Source organism: Zingiber officinale, chromosome 4B, assembly GCF_018446385.1.
Source record: "Zingiber officinale cultivar Zhangliang chromosome 4B, Zo_v1.1, whole genome shotgun sequence".
NCBI classification, from domain to species: Eukaryota; Viridiplantae; Streptophyta; class Magnoliopsida; order Zingiberales; family Zingiberaceae; genus Zingiber; species Zingiber officinale.
This window is the reverse complement of record NC_055993.1, coordinates 130,933,397-130,952,351: the sequence shown is the minus strand read 5'-3', so window position 1 is coordinate 130,952,351 and position 18,955 is coordinate 130,933,397. Positions and strand designations below refer to the sequence as shown.

At 44.9% G+C, this 18,955-nt stretch overlaps 1 pseudogene; it reads right to left on the bottom strand.

Annotated features, from left to right (window-relative positions):
* Positions 1 to 8,144: 8,144 nt before the first annotated feature.
* On the bottom strand, positions 8,145 to 15,946 carry LOC121978695 (annotated as a pseudogene).
* Positions 15,947 to 18,955: the final 3,009 nt, after the last annotated feature.

Genomic DNA, 18,955 nt, shown 5'->3' with positions numbered 1-18,955 from the left:
TTTAATTTCCAATAATTGACTTTATCTCCCATGCACTAACCTCTCCCATCGCCCCGATCCATCGCCGCCTTTCCTTTGCTCTAAATCTGTTGTCATCGCTCTTCTTCCTCCGATCTCCGATCCGGTTGTCTTCGTACCTTTCTCCTCCTTGGCCATTGTGAACATCATCTCCTCCAGTCCTCTTCGACTATCGGCCGCTGCGCAGAAGATCTGTGAGGAGCACGCCGCCACCTCCTAGCCTGCCGCACACCGCCATTTAATTCAAGCATTAAGCCTACTCTGTCGAAGGAAGCAGACATCAGTGAAGAATATATTTCTGCTGAAAATGGTGACTTTTGCTAAGCCTAAGAACGCTCTGAAACGTGCAGAAGAGTTGGTTAATGTTGGGCAAAAGCACGCTGCCCTGCAAGCCCTGCATGATCTAATCACTTCAAAAGGTACAGAGCATGGCAGAAGACTAGAGAAATCATGTTCAAATATGTAGAGCTCTGTGCGGACATGAGGAAAGGTTCGATTTACCAAGGTTGGCTTGATCCAGTATCGGATCATATGCCAACAAGTAAATGTAAGCTCTCTAGAGGAAGTGATAAAACACTCCACGCAGCTTTCAACAGAGATAGCTGAGAAGGCCATAACTCAGGTGCAAGCTTTGGAAGATGTGCTTGACATGGAGGATCTTGAGGCTGATAAGAGACTCAGGATTTAATGCTAAGCTATATTAGTGTGGAGAAGGGAAAGGGCAGATCAGACAGGGAACTTGTTACTCCATGGTCCAAAATCTTGTGGGAGACCTACAAGACAGTGCTTAAGATTCTGCAGAACAATTTCAAATTGGAATCACTGTATGCAGTTTCTAACTCAAGACAGACTCCTGATTGGAGGAGGACATTCAGCACGAGATATAGATAAAGACGGATATTTCTTTTTTACCTCTTTAATTCATTGAGCACTAACTTATTTCTTTGGTTAGTAGTTATTTTTACCTTAACTCTATTCACATTTGCTTCAGAAGTTTGATATTTGTTTGCATATTCTTTGAGTTGATATGTTATATTCATGCAATCTCGTCTTTGCTATTCATCTCATGTAGTGTACGCACACATATGTTGTGTATGATAAGATGATACTTATGTTTGGTTATGTATATCATATAGTATACGCACGTGTATGATGTGTATAATAGGATGTTGCTTATGTTTGGTTATGCATACCATGTAGTGTACGCATATGTATGGTGTGTACAATAGAATAGAATGCTTGTCGTTCTAATTTTGCATATCCTGCTAGTAGTGCACACGCGTGTGGCGTGTGTTGATGATATCCTATCCTATTAATATTGATTGTGTATTAATGCTTAGAGTTCCTATACTTTTGTCGATGTGATTGGTTACCATCTAAGTAACACTTGCATTGTTTATTTCTTATTGACCATGTCCCCCATTTGTGATTGAGAGTGTCATCAGTAACTGTGATATGTGTATTATATATGTTGGAACCCCAGGATTATTTTAATGTGATCAACAAGTTAAGTTAGGTCATGTGATATTTTAACCTTGTGTCTAAGTGTGCAGGAACTTAGGAGCATATAGAGTCGAGTAAAAGACGCAGCTAGCGAGAAGGACGACACGGGAGAGAGCCGACGAGCTCGGTGCGTCTGAGGTACGAGGTGTTGCAGAAGAGTACGCGGGCAGACGAGAAGGAGGCGCGCGGCGTTTCCGAGGGACGAGAAGCCGGAGCGGAAGGTTGCTCGAGAAGGTCGAAATTGAGTTCGGGTGAGCCTTATTTCGGGTGTCTGAATCACCCAAGCGAGCAGAGCCGGAGCGGAAGACCTGGACCAAGGCGAGCAACACCGGAGCAGAGGGCCCGGACCAAAAGTTAACTTTGTTGACTATAGTGGTCCAGGCGCCCGGAACCAGTCCGGGCACCCGGAGCCATTCCGGGCGCCCGGAATTGAGTTTTGACCGAATCACGATCAAACGCGTTCTGTTGCGAAGGAGATAAAATTTTATCCTCTCCCAGGCGCCTAGAACCCTTCTAGGCACCCCGACTAAAGCTATAAATACAGCCTTGGTCCAAAAGCTTTTCAATTAATTCAAGAATTGTGTACTCAACACTTGTGCGCTTACTGTTAGTAGTTTAGCTTCTATTTGTTTGTACGTCATTTCTGTAAGAGGCTTCTTCGCCTGAAGGAGATTCTAGTGCGACTCAATCCTTGGATTAACAACCTTCCGGTTGTAATCAAGTAAAAATCCCTTTGCCTCTTCTTTCAGTTTTATTTGTTTATTTTATTTATGCAAGTGTTATTTTGAAAGTTCGAGAAAGGTATTTTTCTTTTTTGCAAGCTATTTAACCCCCTTCTAGCTGGTCAACGCGGTCTAACAAGTGGTATCAGAGCCAGGACGCTTCAGGAGGACTAACCGCCGAACGAAGTACCGAATTAATGGTCGGACCAAGCATCTACCTACCAAAATTTGAAGGGGAATTCGCTAGTTGGAAAAAGTGAATGCAGATATTTTTTTAAATCGATTTCAATTTATTATTAATAATGGAGTTCGGTTTTACAACACCAGAAGGTAAAGAAAAATACCAGTGGACGAAAAAGGAGCAGGTCGACTACGTGGCAAATAGCAAAGCAGAATTCCATCTGCTGAGCGTTCTTCCACCACAAGAAGTCAACCGGATCGGTAACTACGACTCAACAAAGGAATTGTGGGAAAAGTTCCTTGAGCTGCATGAAGGGACTTTCGAAGTCAAGCTCGCAAGACGGGATTTATTTTGCAACCAGCTCACCAACCTGCAATTTGAAGAAGACAAAATAGTTGCGCATCTACACTCGAGAATTAAGGAAATCATCACCGGACTTTCGAATTTCGGAGAAAAGATAAGTAACCGAGATTCGCTAAGGTACATACTCAATTCTTTTCCTAGAAATTCAAAATGAGTATCACTAGTAGATGCGTTTTATATTTCTAAGGATTTAGAAACTATTTCATTAGAGGAATTATTTTTCACATTTGAAGTGCATGAATCAAGATGTGCAGGTACGAAGAAGCCCAAGCACAACATTGCCCTCAAAGCATCGAGAGACGAATCTGAGTCAGAGCCTTCTCTCGATGATGAAGAAATGGTTATAATGGTAAGACGTTTTAAGAAACTTTGTAAATCTAGAAAAACTAACCATCCGCAGGGTAGTAAGAAAAGGGCGATTCGATGCTACCACTGTAACGAAGAAGGGCACGTCAAGGACAACTGCCCCAAGCTAAGGAACAAGGACAGAGACAAAGGAAAGAAGTCTATCCAAAAACACAAGATCTTAAAGGTGACGTGAGATGATACGTCGTCCGAATCGGAAGTCGAGGCTTTCTCCAGACTTGCACTAATGACAAGTCATCAAGACGAGAACTACGATTCAAGCTCATCCGAAATGAGCATCAAGAGCATCGATGAATGGGGAGCTACGTCGGAAGAAAGCAGCAATTCAGGGGAAGACTCGGATAACGAGATCGACAAGATAAGTCAGGTACGATCTCTTCCTCCCGACAAATTATTTAAATTTATTAAATTATTAACTAAGGATTGTTATTGATCCGGTGGTAAGGACGGGGGACCCTTGTTGGCAGGAGGTCAACGACACGTGGAGGTCAATGGTCAAGAGGGTCAACCCCAGGGTCAGGCCGAGCGGACAGATGTCACGCCGAGCGGACCGGCGGGCCACCCAAGCATCCGGTTGATCGGACATCCGGCCAAGGATCCTCGGACCGGACGAAAGACAGCCCGACCAGGGGTCGGGTTTCCGACGCTCAAGGTAAAAGAGTCTATGGCCGGGCGGACGGGCCGCTCGTACGAGCCGCAGAACAATAAGGCACAATTCCATCCGAGCACGAGCAAGGCTTCCCCGCCCGGGCTGAGGTATGTGCATTCCCGGGAGCCAATGAGTGCCGAGCGACTATTCTGCTCGGCCCGGAAGCAGACAAGAGCGCTAGGAGATAAAAAGGGCATCTGGTAACTTCATCCTCGAGACATCTGCCGCCAACAAATAGCACGGTCGGCGACCGAAGCGGACAGAGTATCGTATGATGGAAGTTTCCACCCTCACATCCGGGATATGCTCGGACGATTGCGGAATGACGTCAGACATGCTTTTCTGACACAACCCTACTGAGGTATGTTTGGGGAAGCGTGCACGCATCGAGAAGCGTGCACGCATCGAGAAGCGTGCCCGCGCATCCCCAGGGTCTTATATAAGGACCCCCAAACTTTGATGGAGGTATGTAATTTTGATCACTGTAGCCACAGTAACGTTACTCTGCTTCTTCATTGCCTGACTTGAGCGTCGGAGGGTCGTCGTCGGGAAACCCCTCCCTGCTCGGCTTCTTTGCAGGTTCGTCGGAGATCTACACCACCAGTCGGATCAGCAGCGGAGAGTGCCACGTCCCCAGCGTTCGTCGACTCAGCGCTCGGACAAGATCAAATTGGCGTCGTCTGTGGGAACGTACCTGAATCCGAGCCTAGAAGATGGAAGAAGTTGGACGTCAACTCCTGGTAACGCTCTCTACTGAGGAGCTCGAAGCACTCATTCAAGCGTGAGCTGCAAAGATGGTTGAGTAACAGCAGAAGGCTCAAGCAGAAAGGATAATGCAGCAGGCCGCATCCATCTCTGGAGGCCGAGCGGCAATGGAGGACTGACCGGAACAATATTCTACCTGGGCTCAGAACAAGGGGCAGACCGGCACACCAGGAGACGCGCCGACCGCCCCTATTCCATTCCATCGAGCACTATTCCAGACGCTGTCAGAATTGGCCCAAGCCAACCAGGGATCGTCCGACGAGGCGCCTATCCGTGGCACTAAGAAGGGCAAGGCGCCCCAGACGGATTCATCCCCCGAGCGGATCAATCGGCAGTTCTCCGACGCCATCCTGAGATACCCACTACCGAAGCATTATGCACCTCCGGCGATCGGAGAATACAACGAGACCACCGACCCGGATGACCATCTGGGTAAGTTCGACAACACCGCCACTTTACATTAATATACGGATGGGGTGAAGTGCCGAGTGTTCCTCACCACCCTTTCTGGGTCGGCACAACGGTAGTTCCGGAGGCTGCCAGACGGATCAATAACAAGCTTCAAGGAGTTCCGCACGGCTTTTCTCCACCACTTCGCGAGTAGCAGACACTATCAGAAAACTAGTGTCAGCCTATTCATCATCAAACAAGGACCGATGAATCGCTCCGGGCCTACATCCAGCGCTTCAACCAGGTGGCCATGGACATCCCGACGACCACCTCGGAAACTATGATGAATGCATTTACACAGGGGCTTGCGGACGGGGATTTCTTCCGTGCGCTCGTCAGAAAGCCGTCTCGCAGCTACGACCACATGTTGAACAAGGCCAATGAGTACATCAACGTGAAGGAAGCTCAGATGACGAGGAAAAAGGAAGTACCAGCCGAGCCACCGGTCCCTGCCGAGCTGAAGCCACCTTCCAATTATCAACTGCCAAGAGGACCCCGCGCAGAGATGGCTCATCCCCATCAGCAAGCGAGGTCGCACGCCGTTCAACAAGTAGCGGCCGATCGGCCTAAGCCAAAAGGGAAGGTATGGACTCCCATGTTCTGCTCACTCCACCAATCCGCAACTCACAACACCCGCGACTGTCGGAGCCTCCCCCCGAGCGGCAACATCACCAGCAGCCCAGGAGTCAACCTCGGGCATCGCATGAACGACCCCGACCACCCGCTCGGGGGGAAGAGAACAGAGGAAATGCCTCGAGGGGCGAGATCAACATCATTGCCGGAGGGCCGACCGGAGGTGATTCCAACAGGGCACGGAAGGCGCACGCCAGGCAGTTGACGATCCATGCGGTGGGCTGCAGCCAGGAGCGGGTGAAAGGGCCTGAGATCAGCTTTGGGCCAAGGGACCTCGAGGGAGTCGAAGTCCCGCATGATGACGCCCTCATCATCCGAGCAGTAATAGCTAACTATACTATTCATCGCATATTTATTGATACATGTAGCTCGGTCAACATAATCTTCCGAAAGGCCTTCGACCAATTGTAAATTGATCGAGCCGAGTTGCTGCCAATGACAACCCCCCTCTACAGGTTCACTGGTAACGAAGTTTTGCCGGTCGGACAAGTCCGGCTAGCTATCTCGCTGGGGGAGGAGCCACTCAGAAGAACGCGGACCACCAACTTCATCGTGGTCGACGCTCCCTCGGCGTACAATGTTATCCTCGGGCAACCGGCTCTCAACGAATTCCGAGCGGTCGTTTCAACCTTCTGCCAGAAGATCAAATTCCCGGTGGAAGACCAAGTTGAGGAGGTCCGAGGAGATCAACTTACTGCTCGGCGATGCTATGTAGAGATGGTCCGAGCCGAGACTAAATCCGCTCGGAAAGTGCCACGAGTCGAGGTAAACGCTATAACCGAAAAGCCACTTTCCCTAGTTTATGAAGAAAAGGAGGAGGTATAGATCCACCCTACCCGACCGGAGGCCACTAGTTTCATAGCAGCCGACCTGGAAGCAAGACAGAAAGAGAAGCTGATCAGATGCCTCCAGAAAAACTGCGACGTTTTCTCTTGGTCAACCCATGAGCTGCCAGGAGTCTCGCCGAACATACCGCAACACGAGCTTCACGTCCGACCGAATGCACGGCCGGTAAAGCAAAGGAAGAGGGACTTCAGTGCCGAACAGAATATCATCATCCGGGCGGAGGTGGAGAAGCTCTTGGAGGCCGGCCACATATGGGAGGTGCGGTTCCCAAGCTGGCTCGCAAACGTGGTGTTGGTCTCCAAACCAGGCAACAAGTGGAGAGTCTACATCGACTTCCGGGATCTGAATAAGGCATGCCCAAAGGATTTCTACCCCTTATCCCGAATCGATCAACTGGTAGACTCCACGACCGGATGCGAGCTGATATGCATGTTGGATGCATATCAGGGTTACCATCAAGTGCCGCTCGCCCGAGAAGACCAAGGAAAAGTCAGTTTCGTCACGGCAGACGACACTTACTGTTACAACGTAATGCCGTTCGGACTGAAGAACGCGGGAGCTACCTATCAGCGACTGATGAATAAGGTGTTCCGGGAGCAGATCGGGCGCAACTTGAAAGTATACGTGGACGATATACTTATCAAATCCTTCCGAGCAGCGGACCTTTATGCAGATCTGGAAGAAACTTTCCAGACGCTGAGGAGATACGGGGTCAAGCTGAAACCCCAGAAGTGCTTGTTCGGAGCAAAAGGCGGGTGTTTCTTGGGCTATATTGTGACCAAGCGGGGCATAGAAGCGAACCCCAACAAGGTTAAAGCATTGCAAGCTATGCCTTTCCCCAAAGGCATATCTCGACCGGTGAGGAAGTTCGAGGGAAGCCAAGGCCGTTTAAGCCATCGAGTGACGACGTTAAACTCTAGAGTCGGACCGGCGACTATAAACCCCCCAGCGGGACAGCGTCGCGCCGATCAACGAAAAGCCAACGGAAGTTCCATTTGGAATGAAGATCGCTTGACCGAGCAGCGTAGTTGAGAAAAATACTTGCGAAAAACTAACGAAAGTTCCATTTGGAATGAAGATCGCTTGACCGGGCAAGGAAGTTAAAACATCCGGACGGCGTAGCTACCGGAAGCACTCAAACGAAAAGCTAACAAAGCAAAAGTTGGCATGCCAAAATTACATTTAAAATCTCGCCAACCAAGGGCAAAGTTACAGATGTCATTCATTAAATCAAGTCCGTTTAAGCCGACCGGGAGAAGTACGGAAAAAAACAAGTCTTCATTAAAGGTAAGGCTGTAAGAACCAACTCGGAGAGTTATGAAACATACTTTCACTCAAGAACGTCAAAAATGGGCTCAGGAATGTGCTCCAACAGCCCGGCCAGATCCTTGGGGGGGATAGAAGCCGCCTCCGGAAGCTGGCCCTTAGCCTTCAAGTACGTAGTTGTGGCTTGGATGGCTTCTTCAAAGGCAAGGACCAGCCGATCGCTGAACTTGTTACCAAAGTCATCCGACCGGAAGTAGTTGTGCCTCATCGCCGCGAAGCGCCCTGGTTCGCCATCTTGGTATTCTTTGAAGGCGGCTCGGGCAGCTTCTAAGGCGTCTTGGAGATCTTTCTTGTCTCCTTACAGTTTAGCCTCAGTAGTCGATCAACCCTTTTGCTTAACAGAAAGCAGATCGGCTAACTCCTGGACATGCAGCTCCAGCGCTCGGCCCTGTTGATTCTTGGCCTCTAAATCGGAGATGGCTGTATTCTTCCTATTGGTCGCCAGCTTCATCTCCCGGTCGTGCGACTTGACCCGGGCCTCAAGGCCGGCTACCCTGGTCTCCAAGCCAGAGGACTTGTGCCGTTTGGCCTGTAATAATTTCTCCGATTTGCTCAGTTCGGCTTGGAGTGTGGCATATGATGGGCCCTGAGCTGGCGACCCTCCAGAAATTTGAAGCTTTTTTAATTCTTCTTCCAGGGCAGCCAGGCGATTGCTAACCGCAATGTTCTCCACCCAGTACTGTTCGGACGGAATAATGTCAAGAGCCAATATTAAACATAAAGTAGGTAAAAGAGCATACCCCGGTTGCTTGTTGCAGATGGCTGTCGCCGAGCTGCCCGAGGGTCATCAGGGCAACGCGAGCCCTCGCATCTTCCCATACTTTGGCGAGCGGTCCTCGAATAGTGATCTGGTGCTCCGGAGCAGTTGGCCGATCAACGGCCAAAAGGAACTCTTTAGTAGGAAGATGGAGGAGGACCTTGATCGTTCGACGTCCGCTCGGATCGGATTGAGAAGAGATGGATCAACCGGATGACTCGCCGAGCGGAGCAGAAACTATTCCCGAGCGCCTGAGCCGGAGACGAACCCGGGGTAGGGAACTAACGGGTCTCGCTTCGAGGGAGGCCGCTGGTTGGTCGAGCTGGGAAGGAGTGCGGTCCGAGGAGATGACCTCGGTTGAAGCAGGAACTGGGTTGACCGCTTTAAAGGGGGCGTCAACTGGCTCGGTCACTGGTTCCACAATTGTGAGATCCGTTCGGCGCCGCTTGCGTGTTATCAAGGGGGAGTCGCCGGCCGACTGCCCCACGTCTTCGGATGTAAGCTGACCAGCTGATGATATAGCATCACCGATCACTCCCGTTGCAGGGATCCGACCGGTAGACTTTCGGGCCTCTGTTGGTGTTTCTTCGCTCTCACCCTCACGCGAGCCGACCGACACGATCCCCAGATCGGTCATCTCCTTAGCCGCTGTTGCTTCTATTTCGGCGGCCTTCAATTTCATCCGCTCGGTGGCCTTAGCGCGCCACATGATTTCACCTGCATAAAAGAAGAATAAATCAGTTAGACCAAAAGGAGCGGGGACAGAGAAAGCGCTTACCCATGCTGCTCGGAAGCTTCGTTCGGATCGGGCTCAATCCAAATATGTATAACACCCCCTCGTGAAGTAGCTTATTGATACTGAACCTCTGGCCGGCTAATAGATTGGCTGCATGAAGATAATCCGGCTGACTCTTGTATTTACCGAGGTCCGGCGGGCTCGACACAGTGGTCTGCCATTGGGTGCGAAAGGAGGGCCGTTCGGGAAAGCGAAGGTAAAAATAATTTTCCTTCCAATGCTTATTCGAGGTCGGCATCTTGTCGAAAAAGACAAGACCGATCCGCGATTGGAAGAGAAAAGTACCCCACTCGGACTGTTTGTGATAGTAAAAGTAATGGAAAATTCTAGGGACTCAGGGAATGCCGTGCAGTTTGAAAAGGACTACTACGCCGCACAACAACCTAAAAGAGTTGGGGACAAGTTGGCCGAGCGGGATGCAGAAATAATTACAAACCTCAGGGATAAAAGGATGTAGAGGGAAGCGCAGACCAGCCACAAATTGGTCGCGAAAGAAGCAAACAGTGCCGGCCGGCGGATTGTGGGGCCGATCGGAAGAGGTGGCCAAAACTAGTCTATGGTCAGGAGGAAGTTCGAATTCGTTAAGGAAGCGTCCCGGGTCATCCTCGTCAAACCGGCTTATCATGGTCATATACTATAGGCCAGGAGAGGGATCAGAAGGTTGCGAGGTGCTAGCCATCGCCAGAATAGTACCGAGGAAGAAAGGACCAAGGAAAGAATGAAAGGGTTGACGGAGGAGATCGAAACTGTATCGAACTGGCACAAAGGCCACCGGAAGGGAAAACAGGGAGGAAGGTAAAGATATGAGAAGACTTACTGGGAGGCGAAGCGTGAATAAGGAAGTCGAAAGTTCGTCGGGGCGCCGAGGCAAGCGAACGTTGGGAAGATGGCCGCGAGAGGAACCACCAAAAGCGCGAAGGCAAGAACGATAGAAGGAGAATCAGCGTCGGCGCCTGATAAACCCAGGGCACGAACCACAACATCCGTTCGATCCAGGTCATCGAAAGGAATGATGGCATCAGACCATCGGATTTGAACCGACGTCTGCCCCATCGAAGCTGACGCCCTCGCCGTACGATGACGGCGGACTCGCCAAGTGGCGGTCAGTGATTGGGAAACATTTAATAAACATCATTACTCGCGCGTGGGCAGCTTAATGAGGATTGACACGAATTTCGAGGAGACCCGCCGACTCCGACCGTCCTTAGAAGTGGTAGCGCGACAAGCGGCAAATAGAATCAAAACTACCAAGGCACAGCCATCAACTCGCCGGTTGGCTGAATGGACCTCCCTAGAGCCGAACGGAGGGACACTTTCAGGAGCGACAGAGTGGATGTCGCTCGATCAAACTCATGGTCCAGTCAATCGGACTTAGAGCCTCCTTCGACTAGACTTGGGGGGAAGGCATGTGATCCGGTGGTAAGGACGGGGGACCCTCGTTGGCAGGAGGTCAACGACACGTGGAGGTCAATGGTCAAGAGGGTCAACCCCAGGGTCAGGCCGAGCGGACAGATGTCACGCCGAGTGGACCGGCGGGCCACCCAAGCATCCGGCTGACCGGACATCCGGCCAAGGATCCCCAGACCGGACGAAAGACAGCCCGACCAGGGGTCGGGTTTCCGACGCTCAAGGTAAAAGAGTCTATGGCCGGGCGGACGGGCCGCTCGTACGAGCCGCAGAACAATAAGGCACAATTCCATCCGAGCACGAGCAAGGCTTCCCCGCCCGGGCCGAGGTATGTGCATTCCCGGGAGCCAATGAGTGTCGAGCGGCTGTTCCGCTCGGCCCGGAAGCAGACAAGAGCGCTAGGAGACAAAAAGGACAGCTGGTAACTTCATCCTCGAGACATCTGCCGCCGACAAATAGCACGGTCGACGGTCGAAGCGGACAGAGTATCATATGGTGGAAATTTCCATCGTCACATCCGGGATATGCTCGGACGATTGCGGAATAGCGTCAAGCATGCTTTTCTGACACAGCCTTACTGAGGTATGTTTGGGGAAGCGTGCACGCATCGAGAAGTGTGCCCGCGCCTCCCCGGGGTCTTATATAAGGACCCCCAGAGTTCGACGGAGGTATGCAATCTTGATCACTGTAGCCACAGTAACGTTACTCTGCTTCTTCGTTGCCTGACTTGAGCGTCGGAGGGTCGTCGCCGGGAAACCCCTCTCGGCTCGGCTTCTTTGCAAGTTCGTCGGAGATCTACACCACCAGTCGGATCAGCAGGGGAGAGTGCCACGCCCCCAGCGTCCGTCGACTCAACGCTCGGACAGGATCAGTTATAAATTTGAAAAAGAAATTAAAAATTTAAAAGTAATTTTAGCTAAGTCTTGTCCATTAGAAGAGTTAGACAAATTAAAAGTAGAAAATGAAAATTTGAAAAGACAAGTAAATGACTTGAAAAATCATGCATGTTCAAATAAAACAAATTTTAGAAAATTCAATAATTTAAATTGGTATTTTAGATATCATAAGGGACATATTAGAAATATTTCAAAGAAATACGTCCCTAAGAAATTCTTAGTTAATCTAGTTGGTTGGAATCTATATTAGGTTCCAAAGTCGTGTCTAACTTAAAATTTAAAATTAGACTTAATGCTTTCAGCGAGAAAAATTAAATGTTAAATTTTTTTATGAGGCTTTGTTTAAGAAAGTGGTTATTGCTCCAATAACCAAGAAGGCCTAGTGCTTCGCCACTGTCTGGAAGTCAAAATATTGAAATAAAATGTTTAATTAACTTTCTGATAAAGCATTAAAATTGAGATTAAATAATACTTTAAAAAGTTGTTTGTCAAACATTTTTTTAAAATTATTTTTTAAAAAAATTTGTAAGAATTTTTAAAAAAAATTCTTACTTTAAAATTTTTTTTAGAAAAGTCCTCTATTATGTTTGCAATTTTTTTTTCTAGAATATGTTTTTAAATTGTCTAAACTTAGAATTTTTTTTAAGTATTGAAATAAGTTATTGCAAATTTTTGATAATATCAAAATAATTTTTAAAAGTTTTCTAAATTATTCCCTTAGAATTTTCTGAGAACCCCAATTTTTTATGTGATCAATGGGGGAGAAGAAAAAGTATAAGTCTAGGGGAGGTAAGCTACAATTTTCTATCTTTTTTGTACTTTATTGCAATATTAGTTATTTTATTTTTTTTTCTATTTACCCTAGCTTAACTTAGGTTGCTCACATCAAAAAAGGGGAGATTGTTGGAACCCCAGAGTTATTTTGATGAGATGAACAAGTTAAGTTAGGTCCTGTGGTGTTTTAACCTTGTGTCTAAGTGTGCAGGAACTTAGGAGCACAGGGAGTCGAGCAAAAGACGCAACTAGTGAGAACGATGACACGGGAGAGAGCCGACGGGCTCGGTACGTCTGAGGTACGAGGTTCTGCGGAAGAGTACGCGGGCGGACGAGAAGGAGACGCGCGGCGTTTTCGAGGGACGAGAAGCCGGAGCGGAAGGTTGCTCGAGAAGGCCGAAATTGGGTTCGGGTGAGTCTTATTTCAGGTGGCTGAAATCACCTAAGCGAGCGGAACCGGAGTGGAAGACTCGGACCAAAGCGAGCAGCACTGGAGCAGAGGGCCCGGACCAAAAGTCAACTTTGTTGACTATAGCGGTCTGAGCGCTCGGAGCCATTCCGGGCACATGGAATTGAGTTTTGACCGGATCGTGATCAAACGCGATCCGTTGCAAAGGGGATAAAATTTTATCCCCTCCAGGCGCCTGGAACCCTTCTAGGCGCCCTAACCAAGGCTATAAATACAGTCTTGGTCCAACAACTTTTCAATTAATTCAAGAATTGTGTACTCAACACTTGTGCGCTTACTGTTAGTAGTTTAGCTTCTATTTGTTTGTACGTCATTGTTGTAAGAAGCTTTTCCGCCTGAAGGAGATTCTAGTGTGACTCATTCCTTAGATTAACAACCTCCCTGGTTGTAACCAAGTAAAAATCCCTTTGCCTCTTCTTTCAGTTTTATTTGTTTACTTTATTTATGCAAGTGTTATTTTGAAAGTTCGAGAAGGGTAGTTTTCTTTTTGTGCAGGCTATTTAACCTCCCTTCTAGCCGACCAACACACACTACAAGAAAAAATGTCTATAATGACACACATAAATATCCTTATAGTATATTTTTGATGACACTTAAGTTTTAGTGATATCACCGAAAAACGTCCTATAAAGTGATGTCGTCTTAGATCCTCTTCGAATTCCGATATTTTATGATGTCATTATATAATATCAATGTTAAGTTTAAAAATGTCACAATATAAGGATATACTGACAATAAAAAATGTCAGGAAAATTTATATTTAAAGATATTTATAAATATCACCTAAACTAATTTATAATGACATAATAAATATCATTATAATAATTTATAAATACATTAAAACTTATCATTAATATTTATTTAAAATATATAACTTGAATTCAATATTTATACCTCATCACAATTCATCCACCATGTAAAATAGGAAAAAATACAAAATAAAATTTAAAGGGCCATATTTTTATTCATCTAACAATCATTTGAATCAAATTTACAAATGTAATACTAGTGATAAGTCTTTTACCTCTAAAGCAATCTACACATATACTCAAAATATTAAATTTTAAAACTAACAAAGTCTTGTAAATTAAAAACTAGATTAGATGGATCATCTTCAATCATTATATTAATTTACAAAAATCCAAGTACCTGTCACCTGCAAATATAATGTATATATTTGTATAACTGAAATGAAACAATGTAAATACAAAATTAATAAAAATAATTCAAAATATTGTATATCATACCAAACGAGAAAAATACATAGTATCATTCCATATGCACCTAATAATAGTCTTCACTTATTGTTAACTACAAACACCAAAGCAAACATCATTAGTAACAAAATAAATCAACAAACTTTATATGTTAATCAACATCAGTAATCAGTTCTCTCATTATCACTTAAACCAACTAAGGAAAATGCATACTACACAAACTTTATAGAGCTGAGCTTATTCACACTTCTTTAAACTATCAACCTTAACTTCAAAACCTTAACTTCAATTCTATTTGAAGTTTAACATTATGATAAATTGAAAAAAAAATTATCATGAAAAAAGTGAAGAACAGAAAACCAATAGGCATAATTCAAAGTGAAATAAAATTAGAGAACCATAAATTTTAGAAAATATTCAAGTATGAACTAATAATTATTTTAATGATCTAAGATAGATAGTCAACTGCATTATCATAATAAAATTATGCAAGAGAAAATAAATGTTCATAAAATTAGGAGGACCTTGATCCTTAAAACAGTAAAGTTCATCACCGACAACAACAACACTCGTTTGGAAGCTAATGAGTTAAAAATTGAGCTTTGTAGCAACATATGGCACCAAAGCCACATTAATAGAAACATGTACATGTTATAGATGAAGTTGGCATTTGGCAATAGACAACTGCAACAACTTACAAAGCCCTTAAAATTGTCAAACAATGTATTGATATTTTGCATGAGCACTGCAACATCATGTCAAAACTAAAACAAATGAGATCCAACTCACATATCAAGCATTAAACCACAGACTGGCATTCTAAGTTGCATAATACAACCATTTAAAATATATATATATATATATATATATATATAGTAAACAACAATCTTCAGAAAAGAATATCACTTGTCTACTCACCTAAAGAGCTCTCTTCTGGCACTCCAAATTGCATCCTATTTGCCAGCTTCATCATATCTGTCACTGTATATCTGTCAAATATACATGAAATTTTAGTATGTGTACCTTCCAATATTAGACATGTAAAGGGAGTATTTACTTTTCCAAGTACTTTTGTGTGAAAATACAACCTTTCTTTCATTTTTCTCAACCGACGGCCACCTCTCTTCTTTTTGGGCTCAGAATCTGGAACTGGAAGAGGTTTTGGTTGCTTAGCAGGGGGTGGTTTCAATCTTTTTAAGGATTTCATCTCGCAAGTTTCTTCCAGTCTTTCCTGTTGGATCCCCTCTAGTAGAATCTACCCTCACAGCTAGAGTTGATTTTGATGCCAATAGCCGGCAAGCACGAGTTCTAAGAGAAGGAGGGGCGCTTTGGAAAATCTCAGCTTGCTCAAGATAACCTACACGGAATTGAGAGGTTGCAGTGGAAAATCCAGCAAGTGTCTTTTTCTTTGCCCCAAGAAGCTGAACATTACAAGCAGGCATTTTTGCTAATGCAGACAAACCACTAGCAATGCCCATAAGTTTAGCTGCAACTGCACTTCCAATAATTGCTGAAAGATTTGGTGCAATATAGCCCGTTCTACTCTCAACAAAATCAAGCACTTTCTTTTTTGCAAGGTCAAGAGCAAGGGCTCTATCACATGCGTCAATTGTTTTATTCAAATTCTCTTTGGAAAGAGGCTTCCCGCTTGTGGTTGATGCTGTCACAGAAATAACCATAATAATAGCTGAAGGTAGAAGACCCTCCAAATCAACAAGGGTTAAGTCCACTTCATTTCCAATCTTCTTAACAACACGAGCATAATCAATTGGATGATGAACAAGGGATTCAAGCTCTGGAAACTTTGGTCGGTAACAAATATATTAAATTTCCTAACCGGCAGCATTCATTTACTGAAGCAAATATTCTAAGTAACAGATGACGTAAAAGGTTTTAATAACATGTACGAATCAAATTCTATTATTAGGTCTTCAAGCTACACAGGGATTAGGCATTCTAAGGCATTAACTGAAGCAAAGATTCATAAAACAACAAGTATCCTAATTGTTAGAAAAAAAAAGGGAGAAACCTTAGAGAACACGAATGGTGGCTTCGGCGCGGTGCTGAAAAGAGGTGAACTGTGGCCTTTGGAAAAGGGAATAACTGGCGTGTGTAGAAAGCCCTTTTTTATCTCTTCTGTTCTTGTAGGAAAAGAGGAAAGAATTGTAGCCGACACTCGCTGCATCCAATTTCGCTGTGGAGAGGGAAGCGACAGAGGATACAGGTAGTAGCGATGGTAAAGATGGGGCACGACGGCGGAGACGAGCCGTAGCCCTAAAGTCTGATTTCACTGCGGAGAGGGAAGCGGCAAAGGATACTGGTCGCAGTGGAGGTAGAGACGGGGCGCGACAGCGTCAGAGACGGGGCACGACGGTGGCAGAGACGGGGCGTGCGGAAAAGAGAACTTCGTCGTGCGAAAAAGAGGAGAACTGCAGCGCCGTGCGAAGAAGAGAACTGCAGCATCGTCAAAGAGGAGAAGGAAAGTCGTGCGAACAAGAGAGGAGCAGGCGAAAAGAGGAGAAAGAGCGGTATGGGAAAGAAATGTGGTGAACAGAGGAGAAGGGGCGGCATGAGAAAGAAATGCGGCGTGAGAAAGAAATGCGGTGAAAAGATGAGAAGTATAGGGTTTTAAGTTAACTAATTACTAATAAATTAATATGACATTTATTAAAAAATATCACGATAAAGGATCTAATGTTATATTTATTATTTATAATATAAAAATGTCATTATAAGGTGTTTATCATGACATTTATTTGTAAGTGTCGTTATGATAATATCATAATAGATTAATTTTGTTGTACTGACGGTCTAACAATATATGTTTATGATATGCTTGTTATATTGTTATTATCTAATTGTTATACCCTGGACTATCCACGAGATCATTCATGGTAAAACGTTTCTCGCAGACAGGGACCTTGACATTTTAGATTGCCCACGAGATCATTTGTGCTAGAGCATTTCTCCTGCAGTTCATAGCTAGATAGCTAAATGTCTTGGTCACTTATAGTTTAGTGTGATATGGAGCATTGCTCTCATAATATGATGATATATTATCACTATTTATACTGACACATGTTTAGGCTAAGTAGTACTCATGTTGATCATTTCCTAGCACTGCTTATGATATCATTTACAGTTGAGTAGGTTGATATATATTAGATGTATTCATGTGATATCTGCAGATGGTGAGTATTTTCCTTTGAGATTGTATATGTTGGATCATGAAGAATGCTAGAAGAGGGAGGGTGAATAGCGATCATTAAAAATAGAGACAAAATTAAGTGTGCAGCGGAAGAGAAAATTGAAAACAACGCTAACAAACCAAGTTTTACTTGGTTCGGAGCCTTCGTCGACTCCTACTCCAAGGCCCACACTCGTCGAGTGCTTTCGTTAGACAATCCATTAATAGTTCGCAAAAAGGGTTACACGATAAGTACAAGAACTATAATATAAAATTACCGACAACAAGGGAAATAAAACTCAGAGTCGCAGGTTGTCAGAGAAGCTTCACAGTGTTGCAGGAGCATCTTTAGAGCAGCGCGCAAGAAGACAATTGTAGAAGAAAGTTGTGTCCTGTGCTCTTGGTGAAAGACTGCTTATATAGGCAGTTCTGGGCGCCTGGATCCCTTCCGGGCGCTTGGACCGTGACATCAACCCATCCAATTAGCATGCTCCAAATTGACGTTGAGATAGATTTTGGCATTCCGGGCGTCCGGATCCCTTCCGGGCGCCCGGACCTGACTTTTCCAACAACTCATTTTTCTGCAAGAAAAAGTTAATCTGAGACAATAAAAATTATATTACCTTGCAAAACAAAGTATGGTATGCAAAACTGTACACCCGGTGACACACCTGTGTCAAGAGGTGACAAGTTCAGCTTGCAGCAGTGTCCACGACTTGAACTTAAAATTAGGGCTGTAAACAAGACGAGCCGAGCGGAGCCGAGCTTTGGGGTATTCAAGCTTATTTGATAAGATAACCGAGCCGAGCCGAGCCGAGCCGAGCTTAAAATGAACAAAGCTTTTGAAATGAGTATTCAAGCTTGGTTTGGTTTATTTTTTTATGAGATTGAGCTTGTTTAAAGCTTGACTTGAGCTTGGTTTATTTAGATGTTATCAAGCTCTCAATTCAAGCTTGGCTTGAACTTGGTTCGAGCTTGGCTTGAGCTTGGTTTGAGCTTAGCTTGAGCTTGGTTCGTTTAGATGTTATCAAGTTCTCAATTCAAGCTTGTTTGATTGTTTGAAACTTTTAATTGTTTGATTAGTTATTAAGATTGATAATTTAAATTTATTTATTTATTTTATTTTATTTAATTATTTATTTAGGATATTGAAAAGAGTTTTATTAATAAATATGGTTCATGAACATTGTTCACGAACGTTGTTCACTAATATTGTTCACGAACGTTAACGAGCTGAACACATATGTGTTCAAGCTTGTTTGTTTAGCTTAACGAGCTGTTCAAGCTTGTTTGTTTAATTAATCTTATGTATATTGAACGAACATAAACAAGCTCTTACCAAGTCGAACACCAAGCTTGTTCACGAACGCTTGGTTCATTTACAGCCTTACTTAAAATAAAGGAGATGGAGCAATTCCCATATGCATCAGTAGTGGGAAGTCTCATGTATGCACAAGTTTGTACTCGACCAGATATAACATTTATAGTGGGAATATTAAAAAGATATGTTAGTAACCCAGGACTGTCACACTAGAAAGCGGTAAAGAGAGTGATGTGGTATTTGCAAAGAACTAAAAGACATATGCTCACGTATTGGAGATCAGATCACTTGGAGGTGATTGGATATTCA